This window comes from Melospiza georgiana, chromosome 5 (assembly GCF_028018845.1).
Source record: "Melospiza georgiana isolate bMelGeo1 chromosome 5, bMelGeo1.pri, whole genome shotgun sequence".
Lineage (NCBI taxonomy): Eukaryota > Metazoa > Chordata > Aves > Passeriformes > Passerellidae > Melospiza > Melospiza georgiana.
Window position 1 is genome coordinate 1,539,379 of NC_080434.1, and position 24,984 is coordinate 1,564,362.

Here is a 24,984-nt window from a genome sequence, read left to right on the forward strand (position 1 = left end):
CAGGTACACAGGGAAGTAGTAATAGGCATAACACCTTCGATTCTTAAGACAAATGGCAAAGTGTTTTTGCTGCTGGCTTTATGGTGGTTTGGTTTTGGCTGGTTTTTTTCTTTGTTTGCATGTGATTTTTAACATTTAGGTTTTAAATATCCTGATTATTTAATAATATTTAAGTGAAGACTGCTGTTAATCTCTTGTCTGACAAATACAAAGCTTTCAAAAAAGCAGAAATACTCTGCAGAAGCAGCACAACATTGCAAGAGTAGTGGCTAAAATGCCAGCTGTAACCTTTGGAGGAAGGAAAAAAAAAGGTGGTTGTTTTCTAAAAATGAGCCACAACTTGGCAGGTGAGAGAAGAAATTGCTTTAACCATTACTACAATGTGCCAGGCAGCATACACTGAGAGTTCTTAAGGTTATGTGCTAACTTGAAGCTTTTCATGCCCCAAACGTTTTACAAAGCATCAGTGCCCACAGCCCTCGTGTGAATGCTCCAACTTGGAGCTGACATTAGCAGCACTCTCTGCATGGACTCTATCAATGGAATCAGACTGTTAAAGACACAGAAAGATTCAGCTGCTCCCATGCATTGCATGTCCTTCAGATCTTCACCTACAACTGAGAAGCCTTTCAGCATTTGGCTATATTTAACAGAGACATATGATATGAACTAGTTTACAGAGCATTTGGAGTACTCTCAACCTGTAGTGAAGACAGTAAGTACAGCAGGATTTTTTACTTCTAGTGGAGTATTCTGTGCAATGCATCTATAACTTGATAAATTTCTATGAAAAAGCAGACCAAAACGATAACTAATGACTGAAAGAGTAGCACCTTTGCCATGAAATTGAAGAATTAATCAATGTGCTTAGGATTTCTCACATTAACCAAGTCAGAAATTTCACCAGCTTGCTGTTTTTGCAGACTCAAAAGTTATTTGCTGTGCAGAAGTGGTCATTTACTCAGTAAAGACTACAGCCAGCCAAGAACAGTTTCCACTGACACATCAAGAAGTTCTACCACTGAGTTAGGATTGCACTTTCGCACAGCAACATTATCACAGCAGAATTTAATTCTGAAGATGCTGCATTTGCCAATTAAAAAACTGTTTTTAGACTTAAAAAGCTATGTAGGCTATTGATTCTACATAGTGGAAAAAAATTTAACAAACTGCAATAAACTAGTTACAGGAAATAATATTTTGGTATCCAAATAGGAAGCAGCATCAACCCGATGATTAGAAGTCCTAAAGGCATAACGGTTTTTGAGGATTTTCAGTAAGTATTGCTGGAGAGTTGTTTAAATACCAACAGTTTTCCCAATATTTCACCTTCAGTGTTGCACAACTGGGATCTGCAGCAAGGGGGCAATTCACAACCATTGTTTCAAATGTTGTAGTCTCAGGCAAAAATAACCCAAATAAAACACATTTGGTTTACATTCAAAAGAAAATCTTGTTATTTTTCCTTCAAAGGAAACTGTTTCTCACTGTGAGATCGGTCCTGATACAAGAGTTGTATACCTTCCACATTTTTTGGTTGTTTGAAGGATGCAGACATGCAGGCTCACTGGCTGTGCCCTGCAGCTTCTCCTTGGCTCTTGGGCTCCGTTTGAGCCCTGAGCAGCAGTACTCCCAGAGAGGGAGTGCATCTGCAGGGCAACAGCAGGACTCAGCTTCTGTACAGAAATCATCCTGTCACTCCATCTGAGATCCCACAAGAATGCTGTAGATTAGCAAATAATTACAAATTTCTTCCTTGAAACTCAAGTGGTACAAATGAGCTTTAAAATATTTTTCCTTTAATCAATTTGCTTGAAGTCAAGCATAAAATCCAAATGCTGCTTGTTATAGACTACATACTGTTTTACACTATAGCCAAGCCTCTTCCAAAACTTTCTTCAGAGAGCTGGATGTTATAACTTTAAATGTAAACTCCTCAAGAAGTTCTCCCCATTCAACTAATAGCTGACTTGACAACATCCTACAAGAGTAAACTGTATATACATCATTGCAGATACCCTGGAACTACAGTTATATGGGAACATTAGCTTTGATTTCAACTCAAAACTGACTAAAATAAATGCCACAGGCACTGACAGAAGTGTTACACACCCAGTGCCATATCCATACTTGATATTCCCCAGTGAGTTTCAGCTTCTGTACAAACTTCCATGAGATGAGAGATATGCACAGCTAGAGGACATTGCATGCTCTGGCACTGTCTCTGTGCTAACAACTGAAAAAGCAACCCTCTGATTTTACAATAAATTAGATCATAACCCTTGAAAAAATGACAAACTAATTGAGTCTCATGATTAACAAGCAAGAACTGCCTCTCTCTTGCTCTGGCTCATTTTTTCAAAGTCAGCTTTGTCTTTTTTTCAAGGACTGATCACACATTAACTTATGCCATAAAGTACCCTCAGTCAGGCAATTTACTTATATACATGGATTGGTCCTCTGCAGTCTTTAGGACTTGCTCACCCCACATTTGACCCTTTGGCTTTCACTTCACTGGCTTTATAAGCCTGATGGAGTGAAATTGCATACAGGCAGTGACAGCAGCATGATGATTTAAAAGTCATCACTTTGATCCGTACACTTTCAAACAGTCATTCTACAACCAGACATTCAGTCTTCTTAGCAGCAACCTACACAATACATTTATTGGGGTAAAACATATTTAAGACACGCAAATCTGCAGCAGCAAATAACTGGAAGAGCACAGATAAAGGAGCTTCTCATCAGTACTATCCAAAAAATTTCTTAGGAGGAAAAAAATTACTGCAGCTTCTATAGACTCTGCACAGGGACAGGCAGAGATCCTATTTAAATGATACCTTTATATTCAAAGCTTCCCCAGCTCAAAACTGTAGAGAGCACCAGGGTTTAAAGCATCACTGTGCATAAGCTGTGCTGTGCAGGCTGTTCATCCAGGGACATAATACATATCCATCATTAACTGAGACAGAATATTACTTCTTGGATTTATGTGGGTCACAGGCCTTCATTATTTAGTTCTGCTAAGCACCAGCACCAAAAGGCAGCTTCTGGGTCAAACAGTCACTAAACAGTACAGAAATCTATGGAACTACCATCCATATCAAAGGCAAGTCAGAAACACTGATAAGGCAAGTATTTCACCACCCTGCAGTGCAGGTGGAAAGCTCCTACACAGGGCTAACACAGAGCATCCCTGAGTAACTTCATACAGCTGACATTAGTTTGGAACTCAGATAAGAACTCCTGCATTTCAGCTTAAAGAAGGAAGAAAACAATTCTCACACATAGCCATGTATTTGGGCTGCACATTGCATGGGGAGGGCATTAGGGAACGAGGAAGAAAAACTTAGGAAAAAATAAACAAAAAATTCAGGTACCTAGTAAAAGTTAATTAACCTTGCACACCACCAAATGCTGTCCTGTGAAGGGTAACCAACTTCCTTTTGAAAGCAATCTCAGTTCATTTAAGTTTGCATGACAGAATTACTTCCTCTACCAGCAACAAGTTCAACAAAGTTTGTCAACAATGCTGCAGTTTCTAAATTTTCATCCAGAAATTCACCAATTCACAGGGCACAAACAAGGACCCTCATGTCCTGCTCAACCAGGACTCTGCATGCACAGCTTGTTCATACAACTCTGGTAAATGAAATCCCAGAATGCTGGAGCAGGCTCAATATAGAAGGGTTGCGCAGGGGGAAAGAAAAAAAACCCAACAAAATAAAAAAACCCAAACCACAACACACACCCAGTGCTGAGTAATCTTCGAAAATAAATAGGGGGAAAAGTCATTAAGCTTCTCCTGCTAGGAAAATACATAACCCTAACTGCCAAAAGCTGAGGAAGAACAGGTTGAGCTGAGCAGAGATCCACTGGATCTCTCATTTCTGTTTCTCTAATTTTAGAGACTATTTAAGAGTAGTTTCTCCCTCCTTCATCAGGTATTGCAGGATATTCCTGGAAGAGGAAGCTGTTTCTACCTTGATGCTTTTCCTTCAAATCCACCACTGGGGTTTTGCTCTCTCTGTGCCAAATTAAACATACCAGAGGTGTTTTCACAAGCCATTTGGGTAGTATACTGCTCACAAACCTCAACTACAAGTCATTAATCCTGCATTAGGAACTTTCTTCAGAGGAAATTGCCTCACAAGAACCAGGGGTGGAAAGGATCGGCACCTGGAAACCACTTGATTCCATCCTCTGAAAAGTCGAGCTACAGAAAAGCCTTCAGGATTGCAAAGCAATATTTGGTGGTTAGATTTCAAACTGTTCATAAGTTTGCTGAAAGAAGTAACAAGAAACAGTAGTCTGCAAAATAGTTCTACGAAGAGGATGGTGACAATAAAGTTCCTTGGACTGAATTTTTCCCATCTACAAGGAAGGTCCTAATCAAAATGAGGTATGCCAGAAGTCAGAAGGAAGGACAGCACGCAGGAACTGGAATGATTATCATGCAGGAGAGGCCAAGGTTCAATCTGTGAGCAAGTACTAAGTGCTCAAGTTAGTCCTGCTCTTCATGACAGCTTGACTCGTGCACTGAGTACTTAATTTCTGACCACTGATAAGAGTTTAAGAAAAATAAGATTTTTTTTTAATTAAAGAGAAAAATGAGTATTCTTAAATGATCCTATGACAGGTAAACAACTTCTACTAAGGCATACATACTGGTCTCAAAATCAAGTTCTGTCAGTCAAGTCTTCCATGGCAGTAGTTGATAGACTGAGTCCTTTGACTGTTTTCTTCACAAATCATTGCAATACAGACAATGGCAAGCGTGAAAGGTAGCAAAAGCAACTGTTTTCATAATAGCAAACTACACTAAACTCTTCTGAACTGTTTCACAAAATCTTCCTCTCCCCATCCAAGGCAGAAACAAGAGCAACTGCCTGCTTAAACTTCCAGTTTCTACAAGTTTTAAGTCCTACCAATTTACCACCTGCCTCTAAGTCACACCAAAACTGGTGTGTGTTTCTCCCCATCACATCCTTGAATTCCAAGTTTGCATAACAAGATTGACAAATTTGGGTTTCAAATTATTCTCATGTACGTTTCAAATTAAAAGTTAGCTACTAACAAATTTAAATGCAGCAGACAAGCTATGTTCATTCCTAAAAAATATTTAGGTATTCAAATCTGCAATTCCATGAACTATAAAGAAACTGTAATTTCATGTAGCAGGTGGTAATACAAACTAACTCCAAGCCAATCACATGCTATAGCAGAGATGCTGGAAACTCTATGAGAATGCTTTTTATATCCAATATACTTGAGGGATTCACACAGACTTCACTCAAAGAGCCTTACAGAGAGAGAATAAACTGGCATTCACACACCAACAAGCCAGAGAGAATATTGTGGTTTAAGCAGAGTAATCTTTACAAACACGAGAACACTGCTGCCATCAGTGCCTTCTCTTGTTCCGTTCTGTGCTCCAGCCTAGCAGCCAATTTTTACATCTTCATCCTCTCACATGGTTCAGTTATTTTGCACAGAATGGACAGAACACAAGAAACACCACTATTACACTGTGCTTACTTCAATAAGCTTGCTCAGCATTAGATTCCACATGCAGAAATAAAATTAAATAAACCTCAGTAGTCCCGTTTTTTGTATGTCAGCACCTGTATGTTTCTTTATATGGCCAATAGAAAAATACATTTTAAAACCTATTTGACAACGCAATCACAAGTCATATCACAACCACTGATTCAGTGCAATAATACACTGGAGCTTGCAGCTAGGTTAACTTGACGAATCAAATGCCTATCTCTACTTTATACTTTGATATAAAGAGTAACTTCTTTATAGTGTAAAAGGACAAAATACAATTCTAGGATTTAACTATAAAATGCTCACTCACAATACAAAATATATTTACTAAGATCCCTGTTAAATTTTCAACATCAAATATATATTTAAACCAACGGTTAGATCAGCAAATAATTTGGATTCCAAACCAACCACAGGTGAATTGATTCTATTCTGAACCCAAACTATGTAATAAAGCCAAATTCAGGCTCTGCTAACTGAAATTACAGCACCAGAACCACGAGCAGAAGTTGGCATTTACACAGGCTCACCCCATGGCCTGGGCAGATCCATCTTGCATGTACCTAGAAGGTCACTACATTCAAAGCACTAACTATGGAAGGAGAAACCAAGTATCAACTTAGAGAACATTCCTGTGGTCTCACCACCAGACTTCTTTCAAATTGAGGCTGCCAAATTTCATGTCTCTCGTATTACACGAACTACACGAGTCTGACAGCCCTGGCATGACATCCCACCTCTTTGCCAAGATGCACAGAGCCAGCTGAGGTCCAGGAAAGCTGAAAGCTTCTCCAACACAAGCAGAACCACCGAGGCACATTTAACAACCAAGCAGATGCAGCTGCAGCAATCACAACTGCACTCCCACTTGAAGAGTAACAACTACAAAGAGTATCATCAGGACAATGGGACACCCCAGTACCAGACTCTCCCGACTGTAAGCTGCTGCATCTTCCCCACAGTCAGAATAAACTCCAACAAGTTCACACACTCCAGATGCCTGGGTAAAAAAAACAAAAGTTCTAGTCAAAGTAGGAAGGAAAGTAGGAAAGTAAAGACCCCTTTTGGAAAAGGGTGTCTGAATAAAAGTCTCCACTCAGACCAGAATGGTAAAGCTTGGCTTTCAGACTACTGACTTGGGTGGAGGGGGGGAAGAGTTAGAGGTGAGTCAGAGTCACAAGAACACATTTTGCTTAATAATCTACCATATTCAGAAAGAAGAAAGATGCCAGTACTGCCATGCTTACTTAGAATATATACAGAGAAATACCAGGCACTAGCTGCTTCTGACAGAAGGTACTTGCAGACTTTCAGGTATTGGTTAAGTGTTCTAATAGCAATAGTGTATTTCTTACACAGAACAAATTCAGCCACTATACTTACACAAATACAAATCACCTGCTTTCACTAACTAAAGCCTCATGGGTAAATCAAGAGTCAAGGTGAAAGCTGGAAGTCAAGAGGCTTCACCTACAAGGCAGGTGGGCACATCTGCTTTATAAGCACGTGAATGAGTTGTCACAGCCTCATCTACAGCTGAGTGACCAGGAACAGGACAAGACGTACAAGAATCATACAGTTCTGGCCAAGAATTGGTACTGTGCAATACCCTCAGATCACAGTAAGGGCAGCAAAGTTCATGGACCCCACCACTGTCTCCACAGCCTGCACTCCCCTTCACTCCATCTGCTGAGGAAATGATCAGTTTTGGAGAGAAATTAAAAGCTGCATGTTAATGAACTGTGACAATGGTTTCCCCTTCTCAGTTTGAAAAACATATCTGTGCCTACACACAGAATAGGATACAGGTCAGAGTCCACAGTGGTTTTGTTAAACATTTAAGCAGATTCAACTTAATGCACTTTTCCAGATCTTTTGGCAGGAGATGTTAACCCACTGTGCTACAGGTGAAATCTGCCTGGCTGTGAAGGACACCTTGATACCAAGCACCAGCTTCCAATTTGAATGCTTAAGTGTTTAAGACACTGTTCCTCACATGCACACATTCTTTTGCAAGCACTCTTCACCTATCAGCATCAATAAGATAAAGACATTTTATTAAGAAAAATCTTGAGCTTTTTGGAAAAAACATTGCTACAGTTGTACTCGATGAAAACAGAAAGCCACAGGTGAAGATGTGAGGTGTAGAAATGTAGGCACACAACTTACTCCTTCTCTACCATTTCAGGATTAGAATGTTAGAATGGGAGAATGCTGAAAATGGATACTATTCTCAAAAGACTGGTTAAATAACTTAAAAAAGAGAATCTTAAACTTAAGCTATTGTCATTGCAGTACAATCCTTCAAAAGCTACTTCCAGGATTTCTTTAGAAATAATTACTACTTTCAGCTAACAGAGACCCATATGCAGACTGCTGCATCCAGCATTTCCTCCTACAGAGTTTGGGGTATTTTACCTTTCTTCCTGAAACAACCAGAGTGAAGGTAAAAGTTAAGGTGAAGCTGTGGCTACTTTCTTGTTTAGAAAAACCCCTGAATCACAAAAAGATTGAGGCAGCAAGAGGCAGCTGGGCCACTATCACTCAAATTATGAATTTTTACACAGTCACTGATTTGCTTGCCCCTGGTGTTGAACTCTGTGCTTGAGCATGGGATTGTGCTTTGTTGAAGGTCAAATTAGTCCTGCCTACAGAGTATTTATCACAACTCAATAATACATTCAAATTTGCTTGAATATATTTTGCAATAGTAATTTCCTCTTTTTTTTCCCCCATTCTAGTTTTAGGTCTTCCTCTCTTCTATAAAGAAAAACAAATTACACTTCCTTTATCACCTTTAAAGGTGTGGTTGATATTTCCTTTTAATTTTGTAATCAAATACTGGCAGATCCAGTTTCAGTATTTTAGCTTAGCTAAAGATAGCAGGATCAGAAAAGATCAGACACAGAAAAGCAGTACCTCAGCATGCAAAGATCAATGATTAAAGACCACTTCAAATACTGAGAATAGGAAAAAGACCCACTAAGTAGAGGCCCTTTATCATCCTCAACTCTCCATTTTAAGAGCTGGAACTTGACAGTCTTTTCTAAACTTCTAATAGAAAATAGCATATTACAGTAGTTTTGCCAACACATCAACCAGCCTTCCAGGAAATAGTGTGTCAGCAACATATGGAAACTACATGAAGGGAGTTTTTGGCATTTGTCTCAGCCTGGTATGTCTTTAGCCTTAACTGTAGAAGCCACTAACAGTTCTGTCTTAGCTGTAAAATTTAAAACAGGGAACATGATATCAATGACAGTACATGTTTATCATTCAGTACAAGCCACCAAACCTCAATCACAAGTACTACTACATTCTATGTAATTTTTACAACAAAAATATTTACTTTGAACCACTTTTAAGCAAACAGCTTGAGAAAATGCTAATAATCTTTTCAACCTCTAAGCAGTAAAGAATAAACTGGAAGTGTCACATATAAAAGCATGTTTCTATGTTTATGGAACAGACAACTTCAAGTAATAAATCTGGGAAGTTATTTGGTGCATAACAGCAACTTACACTAGGGCACAGTAGAAAGAAACATACCCCACAAAGTACTTACTCAGTCAAAGCACAAGCCTTTCAAAAGAGACAAGCCGAGGCTGAGTTTGATTACTCATCAAAAGCTCTCCCCAGTGGCACACAGCAGAGTACAAGAAATCAGTGAGAGTAAGGGAAGAAGAACTGAAACAAAACCATTTAATCCAGATTAGAGAGTCCTCTCATAAGATTTCAACTTTCAAAGTTCAGTTCAGCCAGGCAGCAATAAAAGACTCAGGCTAAGGAATTTTCCTTAGACGCTCTGCCAGCACTGCACCAAAAACTCCCTGCATGCTACCAACACATTCGGCAGGTCTGACAAAGGCTTCACAAATTTGACAAATGCTATTTGTAGAGAGGTCTTTTCTGTAACACTTTGGATCCTGTTCCCACTGGGGGACAAAACCTGTAGCTAACAAAATAAGCACACCTTTGCCTGGCCAGGTCTGAAGTAGCAGGAGGACGGACTTACTCAGCTCACTTTTTTTTGCAACTGAGGAACTCAGAAGCCTTTAAAACCACAAACTACTGTTTTTGTAAAGCTGTGGGCTACCACAACTCCAATACAGTCAGGCTACAAAGTCACTTCAGAGCAATTGCTGCACCCAGGAGCTCCTGCAGCCCAGTGCCATCAGTGCTGTCAGCACAAGGCTCCACAAGGCGCTGGGTGCTGAGAGCACACACGTGGGGCCATGGCAAAACATTGGCCCTGTGCTCCAGGTCACAGAGAAACACACACACACAGGCAGGTGTTTCCCCCACTGTCACTGTCCTTCTCCTGTGCATGACAAATTACCACATATAGGTCCCTGGAAGAGAATTTTATACTGCAAAGCCTGCAGAGCAGCTTGGATAAATGTAATCTTAGCCTACCTTCAGAAAGCCTGAGAAAAGAACAGTTATTTGGAAAAGTCATATTGCAACACATAAACAATTATTCACTTTTGCATTATGGAACTAACAGTTCTCCCTCACCTTTTATAAGTGACATAAACTGCAGTCTCTTAACTCCTGTCTGCTACAGGCAAGTAAAGGTGAAAATGGTGCTTCCAAAAAACTGAAGAGTTTCCTTTACTAAATTAATGTAACCACATCATAGAATTAATCTGGAAGTGTATAACTTGCTCCTAAACCCATTTACTCGAGGTTTCTAAATTAATTCACCATTGCAGGAAATGTGGAAAGAGAAAAAAAAAGAAAACTAGAATACATTAGTTATGTGAAACAGTGTTAAACTTACTTTCACTCTCTGAAAATATTTCTTTCCTCAGGGTACAAAGGAGTTGTAATAAAAGCAAACAACTTCATTTTAACAAAGTCAATTTAAATGTGGAATTATCATAGTTTTATTAAACTTCACTCCAACTCATCCCAAATTTAAATTGCGCCATTTGAGTGGTATGTGCTCATTGACACTTCTAAACACAGACAAACCACTACTTTTGGGTACACAGATTTAGAGCTGAAGAGTTAAACATTTCAGAGTAATTTCTGTTTTCCAATGAGAACCTTCTCTGCATTCATTTAATTCATTCAGTTCAGTGTCTGAGTTTTCAAGATATAAGGAATAGAGTCAATTGAAATCTCTTAGAAGACCACAGAATTAAACACTTTTTAAAGCAACAACCCCCAATATTTCAGAAACAAAGTTATGAATGTTAGGTATCTAGTGGATAATGTGCCTCTAGTTGATGATACAGAAGTCTTACAAGAAATCATGCAGTTATCTTTAATTATAAGTGAGAATTGATAATGCATCATTATGGAAGAAGGCACAGAGCATCAACTCACTCTTTTGCCTTTAGAGAAACAGGTGACAACTGTTACATTACTAAGACATCCTTTAAGCAATAAATGCTAAATGAATATAATGATTGCTCTTTGAAGAAGAAACAACTCTTTCAGCTATCCCATGTTCTTGGATGACAACCTCTCTATAAAAATGAGCTTTATAGCATTTAAGTTCTTCAAGGAGTCAAACTAATTTGACAAATCCAAGTTTTTTTCTGCTTAGCAAAACTGAAGTGGATGGCAACAAGCTTCGTTCTCCCATCTAACAACACACAGCACACTACAGCTCCACAGCATTACCAATGGAAGAATATGATACTGGAAGAGCCAAGATTTCAGCACTACACAGCTTGTCATTGAGATCCCACCTCCCAGCCTCAAATACTGACTACCAGTTCATTGCACTTACCATCAGAAAAACACTGTGTCAGAAATTTAATAGAAAAGTAGAGAGTTGACCACCTGCAGAATAGGAATAGTTGTCTCCAGGCTATAATCATCAAGGCTGAGAGAACTGGGATTATTCAGCCTGAAAAAGACACTTCAGGGTGACCTAATTGCAGCTTGCCATTACCTGAAGGGAGCCTACCAGAAATATGGAAACTATTTACAAGAGCATGTAGTGACAGGCTAAGGGGGAATGGTTACAAACTGAAAGACAGTAGGTTCAGATTAGACATTAGCAAGAAATTATTTACTGTGAGGGTGGTGATGCACTGGAACAGGTTGAACATAGATGTTGTGGATGCCTCATCCCTGGAAGTGTTTAAGGCCCGGTTGAGGTGAGGCTTTGAGCAACCTGATCTAATCAAACACATCCCTGCTCATGCCAAGGAGGTTAGAACTGGATGATCTTTAGGCCCCTTACAACCCAGGCCATTCCATGATTCTGTGACCTCTGAGAGAAAAACCAGAACAACACACAAAGATGCAGAAATCAGAAGGATCTAAAGCAATAAGTATATAGCTATTGGCTGGGAGGATACTCAGGCTGAAGAACCTCACCCTCAGCACCACAAGCATTCTGCATTCAGAATCACTGGGTGGTGAATCCTGCTGCTGCTCAGCTGGCACAAAGGACAAGGCAGGGTATGTTAACCACAGCCATCTAACAGCCACGTGCAAACACCAGCCCCAAAATAAAAGAAACACCAGGGAAGCTTGCACACACAGGCCCTTCCTCCCCTGCTGTGCCAGGCCTGCCTCATCTCATCATTACCTGGCTTTCCTAGGTCCCTAGTTGAACTTGTTATGGCTTGATTATGCCTTTAAGGACTTCTTAAAAGCTGCTCTTTAAGGTTAGTCAATACTGAGCTCTGGACTTAAGTTTCTGCTTCATTACTCCCCATTTTGCCCATAAGAGTCTCTCTCGTGGAGATTAACATACTTTCAATCTATTTAAATACAGCGCAAATATCTCCCTGTAAAAAATGTGATCACCAACCATCTGCCCTTCTTCTCTCCCCTTCAGAACAGATCCAAAAATATCTTCTCTTTGACCCATACATTCATATTTTGCAGCTGATGAAATCTGAAATCTGAGTGCTTTCCTGAACAGGCTTTTCTGATTTCTTGCCTACCACTTTTGACTGCTAGATTCTTTTCCTAAATGAAAAATTTTCCTAGACTAAGGATGCTAAAGAGTGCTGCAGGAGCAAGCTGACTACACATGGCAGCACCAGGCACAGATCACTGTAATCTTTTAAGAGTTAAGCTGACAATTTGAACATATTGTTCTCCTTCATCTCATTTAACACGCAAGGAGTAAAAAAGAGCACTTTCTTCAGAAGTAAGATTTGAAAATTTCATATTAAAAGCTCCTACTGCAAGTTTTCTAGCTGAGGTATTTAATGTGTTATTTCTTGAATGAAACACAGATTGTCTTTTTTACATCCATCTATAAAATGCTCAAAAGTAAACTTTTCTTTGTCTTGATCTTCCCTTTACCTCTGAACCACCAGCAGGAAGAGGCTGGTCTATGAAAAGCAGTCTGTCTGTCCTTCCTTCCTGAAATGGCCGATGAAACAGTCGTTTAAGTAGAAATTTCTTTTTCCTTCATAAGGAAATCACCAAATACATTAAACTGTGATAGAACTGTCTCCAACTACTGACATAGCTGATGTAGAAGAATAAGTAGTTCATACCAGTTTTAGAGTTGTAACACTCAGGTGGAGGATGCTTTTTGGTACTGTGCAGATTCCCTAACCATTTATGAGGGGACCTCCCTTTGGTTCACATCAATCACATCACAGTATGCGATGTAGAAATTCCTTGCTGGACATTTGCAGTAACATTCCTTTCTCTAGGATGCAAAAATGAGCTCAAGCAAACACCTGACACTGGCCCAGACAATTTCACTTCTCTGCTGTAGTACAAATACCACACAATCAAGAGATAAACAAAACACCAGTTTGTCTGGGAAGTTGCTGCAACTCAAATACTTCTTTAATAGGCTTGGAGTTATGGGATTTCTAATTATTTTCATTAAGAGTTCTAAAGTGTGAGGTTTCACATCTATACATGAAAAATTCACATACTTGTTTAACTTGAACACGAGATTTGTACAAGAAAGCACAATGAGGAAAGAAAATTGTCTCCCCTACCCAGCCCAGTTTACCTTAGCATGCCTTGAACACTGCTTCATTCTCTCAACTACAGACAGCATGCAGTCACCAGTGCAGAATGTGAAGAAAATGAGAAAATCTTTGGGATACTTGGCAGAAAACCTGGGTTTGCATCATCTGGCACGAGAGGCAGGAAAAGTTCCCCTGAGTGGGATGGTTTTAGCAAAGTTCTTGGTAAACTTAAGGTCAGAATCTGACTGGATTAGAGATGCAGTCTCAAGGCCAAAGCTCCCACCTCTCTTCCAGGCACTGGTAACCCTTCGGATTAAGGTAGACAGCCCTAGAGATGTGAAGAATGCCAGGTGCACTTGCTCTTGCCTTTCTTCTTTAACTTCTTCCATTTCAATTTTTAAGTATCAAGACTCTCAAACTAAGCTTTATACTCATCAAACCTTGGTTTAACCTCTATGTTCCACCCCAAAGACAGAACTAAAAATAAAATTATCCAAATTAAGCAAGTTACTCAGTTTTCAACAAGTTTAAAATTATTTCATGCAGATCAGTAATTTACACTAGAACTGGCTTATACTGGACTTTGATCCACAGATAAGTGCTACCACTTAGCCTAAGAACTTCTGTAAAAAGTTCCAATAACATCCGTAAAAATTGCCCTCAACTAAATAGAAAAAATAAGACAGACATTCCTCATTTGGGATAACCCTGTTCAGGGTTAGGGTTAAACTATAATCTTTCAATTTACCAGATCGCTGCACTATTGAGCAATTTATTTATTTTTTTGGCTACCCAGGGAACTGTTTGAGTTTCAGGTTAAGCACATTCTGTTCCACTTAAATGGCAACATGCCAAATCCATTTAAATATTTAAACATTAACCTCAAAGTCACTGGTTTGTAGAAAGGCAGACGTTAGTCCAGAGGGATTAAATTTTTCTCTAGGCACTATCACTGAGTACAAAGGCCATTTGCCTCTTTCTGAAAGCAATTTCTGGAAGAGCTGAAGAGAATGGAAAAGATACTACAGCATTCATAATCACTTCAATGACTGACTTCTTCCCAAGAGTGGACAGGTGCCCGTTATTTGACATTTTCCCTTTTCAATACTACAGATTCATCTTCTGTGTTTAAAAATGCTACTTTTTTGCCCAATGGAAAAATACAGGGTTGCTACAGTTACACTTAATAGTTTTATATAGTAGGGTTATCCAGTTATTCAATGTTACTTTGAGGCACGAAGTAAGATGAATTTGCCATCCAAGACTTCTCTATAACAAAAACAGAAAACAAAAGACATACACTGAAAGGCTATTAAGTTTAGAGATTCAAGGACCTGCCCGGCTGTACACTGTTCCAAGTGTTCACTCATAAGTAGAGATGGGATGTACATGAATAGTGCATTTCTACATGTTTTTGGGTTTAGGGGTTTTTTGTGGGTTTTTGCTGGGGGTTTTTTTGGGGGGGCAGGGGGGAAGACTGCCATTGCAGGAAGTTCAGGGAAGGAGCCAGTCCACCACTTTCCAACTGTGTTGTAAGCCACCTTCTGCTACCTGCAGATTATGATTAGTCCTGGAGATTGAGAAACTTCATTCTTTATAGCATCTAACTGTATTCACATTTGACAACCACAAACATACTTTTACATGAAGCCACTGGTTGGCAAAACAAAACCACCACCAACCAGCCATCAAGAACACACTGCAACTGATTTTTTTTTTCCTAGAAACCACTTCCCTCACATTTTTTTTAAGAACAACATTCTAAGCTGCCCCTCTAGGGAAGCTTGCATTCTCTGTGTTTATAAATAAGTAAGCAGTTTGTAACAGCAGCTTTATTCTGACACCAATCAGATAAAAACATGCACTAAATATAACTTACGTAAATACTATGGAATGACCTCTACAGAACCAGACATCTTTTATCAATGATATGCACCCCATTACAGATTAGAGAACAGAAATATTGATCTCAAGGTTTGCCACACGGTTTCTACATGGCCTTCAATAAGAAAACTAAACAACTAGAAACATCTGAAAGCTTGTGATGGAGTAACCTTGTAGAACACAAAGCTCTCCTGCTTATTTTACACTGAAAATAGCCCATTGCAGGGGGAAAAAACCACCCCCAGCACACAGGCTTACTATATTTAGGTGACACCTTACCAACAGGGTAACCCCTAGGAGAGCAAAGCCTGGAGGCATGCCCACATGCCAAGCTACACCACTGAAGTGTCAAATGTTCTGCTGGGAGAGCTGCTCTAACCACTGCGGTTTCTCACCTTCACTCTTCTCAGTTTTCAGTACATTACACTCGCTTCTTTCAAGGCTCCACAGCTCTTATTTTGTCTAAAAAAGTGCATTTTTAACACATGTGTGTGCTTGTGACTAAATGTTGTTGTAGAGTAAGGCTTACACACCAGCACAACAGTGCTGGGACCTGTGTGAGCATAGCAATTCAGCCTACTGCAACAAAGATAGCTGGGAACCAAGGGGAAGAATTACAGTCCTGATTGCCACTAGGCTGGGACAAGTGGAAAAAGCTGAATGCTGAAAAACACCCAGAGACCCCAATTAACAGGGCATGCACCACCAGCTCTGCTTGAAGCACTTGGCCAACAGTCATCTGGGCAAGCAGGGAAGCCACTGGCCCAATACAACAACAACAAAAAACATGCTCAATGCTTTTCTTGTTCAAGTAATAGCTGAAGCTGCAATACATCTTTCAGTAGAGGCAGCTTTTAGCAAGACTTCAGAAGGTCTAATGATACAGCCTCTGCATGTAGGGAACTGAAGACAACTCCTATTCAATTATCACCTTGCAATTAGGGTACTAAATGAACTACCAGCTCAAGCTGGCTGAAATTTGGAGCCAGACTTACTAACTTCTTCAGCATTGAGATGCAGCTTGATTAAAACAGAGAAGCATGAATAAATACTAGTTACACCAAACAGAGCTATTATGAAACCTGTAAGAAATGTATAACACAGAAGACTGACTTTATGGTATTTGACTTGGGAGCCCACTTGCTGAGCAGTGGGACACTTTATTACACAAAATATTTGGCACACAAACCCAAACACAAAAACAAGCTCAGGGCAAGAAAAGAAAGGTAAAGATGAATCCTAACCACATACAGAAACTGCTCAGATATCTTGATCTGTGTGCTTGTGCAATAAAGTAGAAGCAAGCTTTTACCACAAGCAGTATACATAATCAAGAGGATGTCCAAAAGCATGTCCAATCTCCTGAGAAAACTGCCAAGCTCACAAGGTTTGTATTATCTGCTATTAGAATATCAAGGATCTACAGAGCACAAAGAATCCTTAGGTGAAGCAGTGGTCTGCACAACTCCAAACCAGAAGCTATCCATTACACGAGAGCAGAGCAAGAATATTCATTCTGTTACTACACACTAAAGTAGGTGACCTTCCCAGCTGCTTGGCAAGCCTCTGCTGTCCTTGCAGGCAGATACTGAGAGTGCAAACACCTAAAGGCATCCAACTGCCCAAGGCCACCAACCTATGCTGACTGCAGAACCAGCCTTCATTATCTCCTGGCATCAAGGTTCTGGCTGATTATAATAATGTGTCAAGAGACAACACCCAGACAGTTCAGTTTCATAACACTCAACTATAACAATTCCTCAACAGGTCCTACGAATTGTTTATGACATTGGAACAAAGCAGAGGAAACACAGATGCACTGTAGGGAGCATCTGTAGCTCTGAGATGCTTCTATACTGAGACACAAGTAAGGATTCAAACAGCAAAATATCCAAGGAATTCCTTTCATTTCAGGAAAGCTTGCAAAAGAACAACTCCAGCAATCCACCTGTAGATACAAAAATTTAATTACCTAAAACTCAGGAACAAATAAAATTACTCACTCAAATTCAAAAGAAGCATCAAATAAAATACACAGTAAGTAAGTAATCTACTATGTGATACAAAAATAATTCTCAGACAATTCTGGCAACAAATTCATTAAATCAAGTCATATGCTATAATACATATGAACTACAAATCATACCAACAGATTTTATTCCAGCACCTTCAGGCTGCTGATAGCAGCTGCTGCTAACAGAGACCTGAAAAGGATGAAATTTCACAGACAATAAAAACAATTCATGTTCCTTCCACACTTCTTGAAAGAAGTAAGAATAAGAATAAGTAAGAGTAAGAATAAGAGTAAGAATAAAGTTCCATAAGTTTGGCTGGGAACACTAAATGAGGAGCAAATAAAGCATACAAAATAACATTCTCCTTGGTGGAAGTCTGCAGCAGACTTCAGCTCCTGCAAACTTACACCTGAAGGATTACTGAGATGATAGAGCACCACACAGGCTGCCCACTTAAAAGCATCTGGTAGAGAGCACACCTGAAACAGGGAGTTGTTCAAATAGAACTAACATAAAGAAACACCCAGCTTCTGCAAATTTTTGTAGGCATCTTCTACGTATCTACAATGTAATGAAATGGTCAAGTCAGCACTGAGGGTGTCGGGCAGAGGTGAAACTGGCAGACAAGCCATGCAATTAGGTAAGATTGCAACAGTGGAACAGCAATCAATAGGCTTCCCAAGATTAGATAGCAGCCAGCCACACAGTAATGGTTTTAAGATCCTTGATGACTGATGGGAACAAAGCAATAACCAGTGCACAAATCAGATGAGAGCACACTGCAAGAGACAGAGCCTGCTTACAGTGCCAGGAACTGCCAGGCCAGTACATCCAGAAAGGGCCTGCATCACACAGCCAGCAACCAGCAGCATCCAAGGTGAGCTGTCCTGCAGCTCAACACAGGCACAGGGGAGGCAGCACCAGTGCTTCACACGTTAGACAGCATCAACAAAGAAGCCACATGACCATTAAGAGCTTCAGCCAGGAGTCAGAAATAATCCTGTACACAGTAGAACTGAAAGATTAATGTCCAAAAGGTGGAAAGGAACAGTTCGATACAAGCATTCCTTTTCTTCTTTTTTTTTCCTCCTCAAATGAATAACCAGAAAGAAGTGGGGAGTCAAAAAGAGACATACAATAATTCAGTAATGGTTTGAACATGAGCACATTTGCAAAACCAAAAGATGTCAATCCTCTTAGAGGAAATCACAAAGTCCACATGCAATGATGGACAAAGCACCGTGTAGTTTCAACCACCACTTTTACAGAAAAAACTCAAACCAAAACAACAAAAAAGCAGGACAGGATCACCTGTAGCAACCTGCACTGAGCCTTACATGGAGAACCTGAACATGGCATCAAAGACGACAGAGGAGGCTTTCTCAAGTACACTAAGCACAGTTGTCCAGTCTCCACAGAAAATCTTCTAATGAGCCAGGGTATATGTCTGTGCTAAAAACCAGTATGAGAAGACAGTTTCAATGCTAATCTCAGAGAGGAGCTAAACAAGCTACTCCTTCAGTCCAAAATGTTGAGCAAAATGTATCCTCCCAGGAATTAAGATAGATGATCACTAACAGAAGTTAGTTTTTACATTCCACAAAGTGACAACTCTAATACCGCGTGCACCTTGCTAAAAGAATTAGTTCTTCAAATAACCCATCCTTTCACTCTGGTGGGTTTTGGGTTTATTTAAGCTTTAACATGTTTAGTTGTCAGCTCCTTCAACAACAAATATCAGCTTTCAGACAAATGTGGGCAGCAAATCAAGGTGCAACAGTTCATTTTTAATTACCTTTAGTTCTCCAGTTTCTGGGAAAGTCATACACTGATTTAATGATGGGACTGAATTCTCTGAAAACTATGACATTTAAGTTTGCTAACCTCAAAGAGCACAATTTAAGTATGGACCAAACCAATGCAAATCTGCAGAAGGTCTAACAAATGTTTAAATAAGCCTAGTAATCAAGATGTTAGGGAAGTTCATGCTTTGCAAGAGGTAAAACTCCATCAACGGAATACCAGAAGAGTTTAATCTCCAGGTGACATCATTGCAGATGACATGACAGTCCAAGAAGCACTGCCTGTGGCAGAGAGGAGTGTTAAAAGCCTTTCAAATGAAATTTCAAGCTATTCTTCAGTTTCTTTCCCAAAAGAACATCACAAAGATTCAAGAGGACAGCATTCTGACACTATTAAAGCTTTATGTTTCTTTGTAAGTTAAATGGTGAATTACGATTGATAACAATAATCCTAATATTGGGATGCATGCTGCATATTTGTTTTCTGTATCAATCAGTATCTCCCAAAATAAACACCTACCCAGGTTACTTCCAAATGTTCATGGTGAATGACTTTGCCATAAGCTGTCTTTTTAATTGAGCAACTTAAAGGCCAAGATAGAAAACTACCCACATGAAACACAGCCACTACAGAGAAGTGACATTAAATAACACAGAATTCAAGACATCAAAAGCAGTAAGATAAGCAGGAGAAGAAAATAACAAAAGCAACTCAGACTGAAAAGCAGATTCAATTTTGACAATTTCCAATCAAACAACCCTTGATACATCTTTAAAACTGGACATCAGGTTTGAAAGTAACAGCTGTGTATTGTTGCTTTTGCTGCACAGAGTGGAAGTTGTACTGACCATTGCAGAGCACACGTTACCAGAACTCCAAAACTTTTAAATAAAGCTTGCAAAGACAGACTTCCAGTTTTCCACACTGCATATATGCCACTTTTCTATAGAATAATTTTTATCAAGCTATTATTTCTGTCCACTAAGCAGTCTTCCAATTATGCAGCATTTACCAATAAACCACTAAAAATAGTCAAATTTCATGCTAATTTCACCCAGAAAACTTGGAGACTTTTTCCCCCACCTCAAACTAAAAGAAATGCTAAGGACATCTGACACATCAAAACTTCATAGAACTGGGTGAAATGACAGGCTCACAGAGGAGCATATGAGAATTTCTTACAGCAAGAGGCAGCATTCAGAAAACTGCAGCACTATAATCTTCTTGCAACTCAGAGCTGCAATAAAGAGCTATGGTCCTGCTCAGGGACAAGATTAATCACCTGATCAATGTCATTTCAGGGGAAAGGGCCACCAACAGCTCACCTTACATCAATTTCCTTGAAGGTCTCGGTGTTTCATCTGAAAGAGTTCAGTACCAAAAGCAGGTACAATTGCCAACTAACTTCTATAACAACACTTGCCTATAATCCTGTAAATGGCTCACCAACCATCCTAGTTCAAGTTATTTCTTTGCTTAAATGATGTTATTTGCTAGATTACCCAAAACAGGTTACAGAACCTCCAGCTACAGATTTGCAAGACTCAGCTGCACCCTGCCACGTCTGACCTGATCTAGCTCAAGCTGTAGTCCTACCTCAGTGCAAAGGTTAGAAAAAGGCACTTCTCAGGCAAACTGTAATTCTGTAAATTAAAGCATTTTTTAAAGAAAAATACAAACCTGAGGAAAATATTATGAAAGTACTTCCCGACTTCCCTTTTAAAGTCACATCACTGGTATTTCAAATACCTCTAATAATCATAGCAAAAAAAAAAATTTTGCTGTCACGAAAACATTTGAATCAGACACTAAGAGCAAGCAACTCAGACTCTGTCCAAGAACTGATGATTCTTGTAGACTGTGCATTAACAGGATGTGTGCTGTCTATAAGCCAGCAGCATCTTCCATTTATATCTCCAATTAAAAAATGGTCTCACACCATGGTCTTGAATCAGTCCAAGGATCTTACCTTTAGCATCCTCAGCTAAGAGTAATCATATTTGACTCACTAGAAGCATACAGGTAAAGCACCAAGTAAAACAGGAAAGGCAGATCCACGTTAATTAGGAGAATGGGCACACAAACCATATTTAATGGACAAGTCATGGTCTTTCTTGTTTAACAGTAGTTTATTCATCAGCCCATAGCCTTTACCACAATGCACTCAGACTGCCCAATGGCATACAGATCCTTAGTTCCCAAACCCTCCTGAAATGATGGTGCAGCAAAATCCTCCTACTTTTTAAATTCTTCAATCGAGATTATTCAGTCTGCTGCAATTCAACACTAGAGTCATGACAAGGCAGCAGCCTCAGCTACAACTCCAACAGGGGATGAATGGAGGAGAAAAGCAGTCTCTAACACTTGCAGCACCAACTACTCACACTCATCCAAGAGTACAATCACACTCTTTCAGGAGCCCAGAGATGTTAATAATTTCTTTTTTGGCCAGTCCCATAGGTTTACAGTGATCTCAGAAAGAGAAAAGGAACACCGTTTCACAAATCACTCCACCCAGACCTCACTGGTGTCAGCTAATGCTATCACACTGAACTAACAAGCCAGAATACACTATATGGATCTTATACATTGACAGGACATCAGGGGAAATAAAAACATATAATGTATCTACAACCATATTTTTTTATAGTAATAACAATTCCTGCGTCAGTACTCTGGTTTTGCTTGAAGAAGGCTTGTCCATTTCTTCACTGACATGAATGGAGCAAACACAGAGGAAACTGACTCAGGAAGAAAGCTTGTCCTATTTCGTCCTGCCAGACACAGTACAGAGAGTACGGAGTAAAAGATATTAGTGACACTAGGAACACCAGCCACCAGAATGAAGTGCTGGTGCACACACACGCCAATGTTGTACCCCACCTCAGGGATTCTGCTGTTCAGCTGATGCCCCCCGTCACTCTGAGCACACAGCCAGCCTCTGTGTGCACACTCACAGGGGTCTGCACTAGAACTAGTTCATCAAACCCCAGGGTGGCTTACAACATCTCAGCTCCCAGTGCCCTGAGTGCACTAGTTTCATTTTCCTGCATAATTACCATATTGCAGTCTTTAAATCCACATTTAGATTAAATGCAGAAATAAGCTAGTTTTAATTTTTTAAGTTTAAGTATTTGAACATTGCTGCTGGCAACTTTGCCAAGTTCGAGGGGCTCAAATAAATTCTATGACAAAGCCAAACAAAATGACAGACATTAAGGGAACCATCTAAAGAGAATGTCAACAGACAATGGGGAGTCAATACAAGTGGGCAATTCACAGGTCATATCAAAGTCATCCATTAAGAGCAGCTGCAGGTTTTCCTGATGAAAAAACTAAACGGAGTAGTAACTAAAGCAGTTTGAGTGTAGTAGCAACTTAGTGTAAAAGGATTAATGCAATTCATGCAAGGGAAGGAGAAGTCCATGAAATAAAACTGAAGTTAATTTAGGTGCTAGAGATGGGAAAAAGGAAATTTCCCACTGACATAACTTTTTGGCACTGAAAAAGTCCACTCATGTAGAAAATTACGACTCATAATTAATATTAATTTTTTACTTGAAGGACACTAAATTATCAACTAGAACTAACTTTCTTGTCAGATAATAAAGCATACCTATGCATAGCATACTCTGTGGAATCATCTCTGCAACAACAGAGAAAATAGGAAAGTAGAAAACAATTCTTCCCATGCCTCCATGAGAGCAGCTATTGAGTCTAAAATCATCTTCATACGTAAATCAGGAAAAGCAAAAAACTCCACAGTGCAAGCACTCCCTTAAAAAGAAGTAGGCTGTTATCATTCTCACTTCAGTGTTTGCATAGAGCAAACTGTACAACAGCCAGTTCCACAGCACAAACACTGAAGAAGCACTGATTCTTGCAAACAAGTAAAGCAGAATAAAGAGCATTAACTTTCCCAGCTTTAACTCCAAACTACTCCATAGAATGAGCATTTCACAAACTCACCAGGCAATCTTCCATATTAAAGGGATAAAGGCAACTAAAAATGCTTGATTTTCCCAATAAAAGAGTAAATCAGGATACTTCATGAAACTGAATGAATAGAACACAATGACTTGAACAGAAATAGGGACTTAGGACAGGCAATCACTTCAGCAGCTTCTGTTGAATCATACATACCACACGTGGCACTTCTGACCACATAATCTGGTCTCTCATCATCAAGCAATCAAACTACAGCAGTGGTGCACTGTCACATCTTATAATAAGTACAATCTTGTAATATGCCGTATTTCTACACAAAACATATACATTTATACATGTACATGGCACATATATATGTATAAAAATGTAAGTGCATCTTTATTTCTGTAGATAAAAAAAAAAAAATCAGTCCCACACTATCAGCTGGCTAATCTGCATTCCAGAGTTCCTATTACAAATTTTAGCAATTATTTTGCTAGATTGTTAAGACCATTAGCTACCCAACATGTTAAATCTCAGCTCAATAGTAAATCCTAAAAGATTAAAAAAAAAGCCTCCTTAGAGTTGACATTTTTGTACAAGAACCTTGGCTCTGCCTAAAAACGAAACTCACTTGTAACTTATGTGCCTGCAGACAAAAGCTTGAAACCACAAAATGCAAGAGTTAGAAACAGAAGCACCAAATGCATTTAGAGTGTCATTACTCTGTCAAATCTTGACTTTTTCAAGGCCTTGACACTGCACTGCTGCAGTAAGTCAGTACTCAGATACTGATTTCAGGTGTAAGTAAAACACATGAGAGTAAGGAACAATTATGCATCTGGCAGGAAGGCTTCCTATTTATGGATCACAACTGCTCAAAAATATCATGAAACCAAATCAAGGGGTTAGCTACTAAAAATTTAACATTTGTTCAAATATTTTCAACTTATGGCATCTTGACAGAATCATGCTAACTCTGAACAGGAAATCAGATTAGGTGAAGTTTTAGTATCAGATTTACCAGATCATGATCACTGTTTCAGCCACAGTTCCGAAGCAGACTGATCTCAGCCAGAAGTCAAAGCTTTGCAATATTTTAAAAGGGACTATATGAATTTTTAGCAGAGCCTTGTTACCACACATGCAATTACTCCATAAAATCACAGTCAAATGCAATCCATTGCTCACCCAGGATAATTAGCACTAGGAGAACTAAGCCAGCCCCAGTGGCTGGCGTGCAGTCACGCGAGCCAGCCGCTGCAGTGCTGCTCTGCAGTTCCACCACAGCACGGTGCATGTCACGAGGAATACACAATTCTTAATACCAATCTCATTTAGCAATCCATATTAGTTACCACTATCCACTCAGAAAATCTTAGTGATATAAACGATGATGGTTAAAGCTTTTCTATTCCCGAAATTAAAGTTTCACTGTATGAAAAACTTCTATCTCTCCTGACTTCAGAGAGAGGTGTTGCTGTGTACAGAATTAATTCAGAAAAATAAGAAAGAAATTGATTACCCATTAATATATATTCAACAGCATAGGTATCATCCAATTTTTCAGACTTAGTGTTAGTAATATTTTACATTATAGCTACTCTATCTTACAATGCATAGGCAGTGACCAGTAATGACTTCTCTTACCTAAGTGAAAGTCATACATCTGCCAGTGTGAGACTTCATCTTTCAGATAATCCCCCGGTGTGGGGTTTAACCAGCTGGACTGTCCATCACATGACAAGCAAAATGCAAACAAATAATAAAACCAAAGTCCAGGCTTAGACCCCGTGGCAGAACATCACCTACATACCCTAACCAGAAAGGGATGCTCAGTTCTCTGCTTGGATAATGCAGTAGAAAAACAGAGAGGTAGGGTGTTTTCACGG

The 24,984-nt window shown here is 39.4% G+C and overlaps 1 protein-coding gene across 1 annotated transcript in view; it reads right to left on the reverse strand.

Moving 5' to 3' along the window:
• Positions 1–24,984, reverse strand: part of MTUS1 (microtubule associated scaffold protein 1) — a 115,614-nt gene that overhangs the window by 89,884 nt on the left and 746 nt on the right. The gene's annotated exons all lie outside the window — the stretch shown is intronic.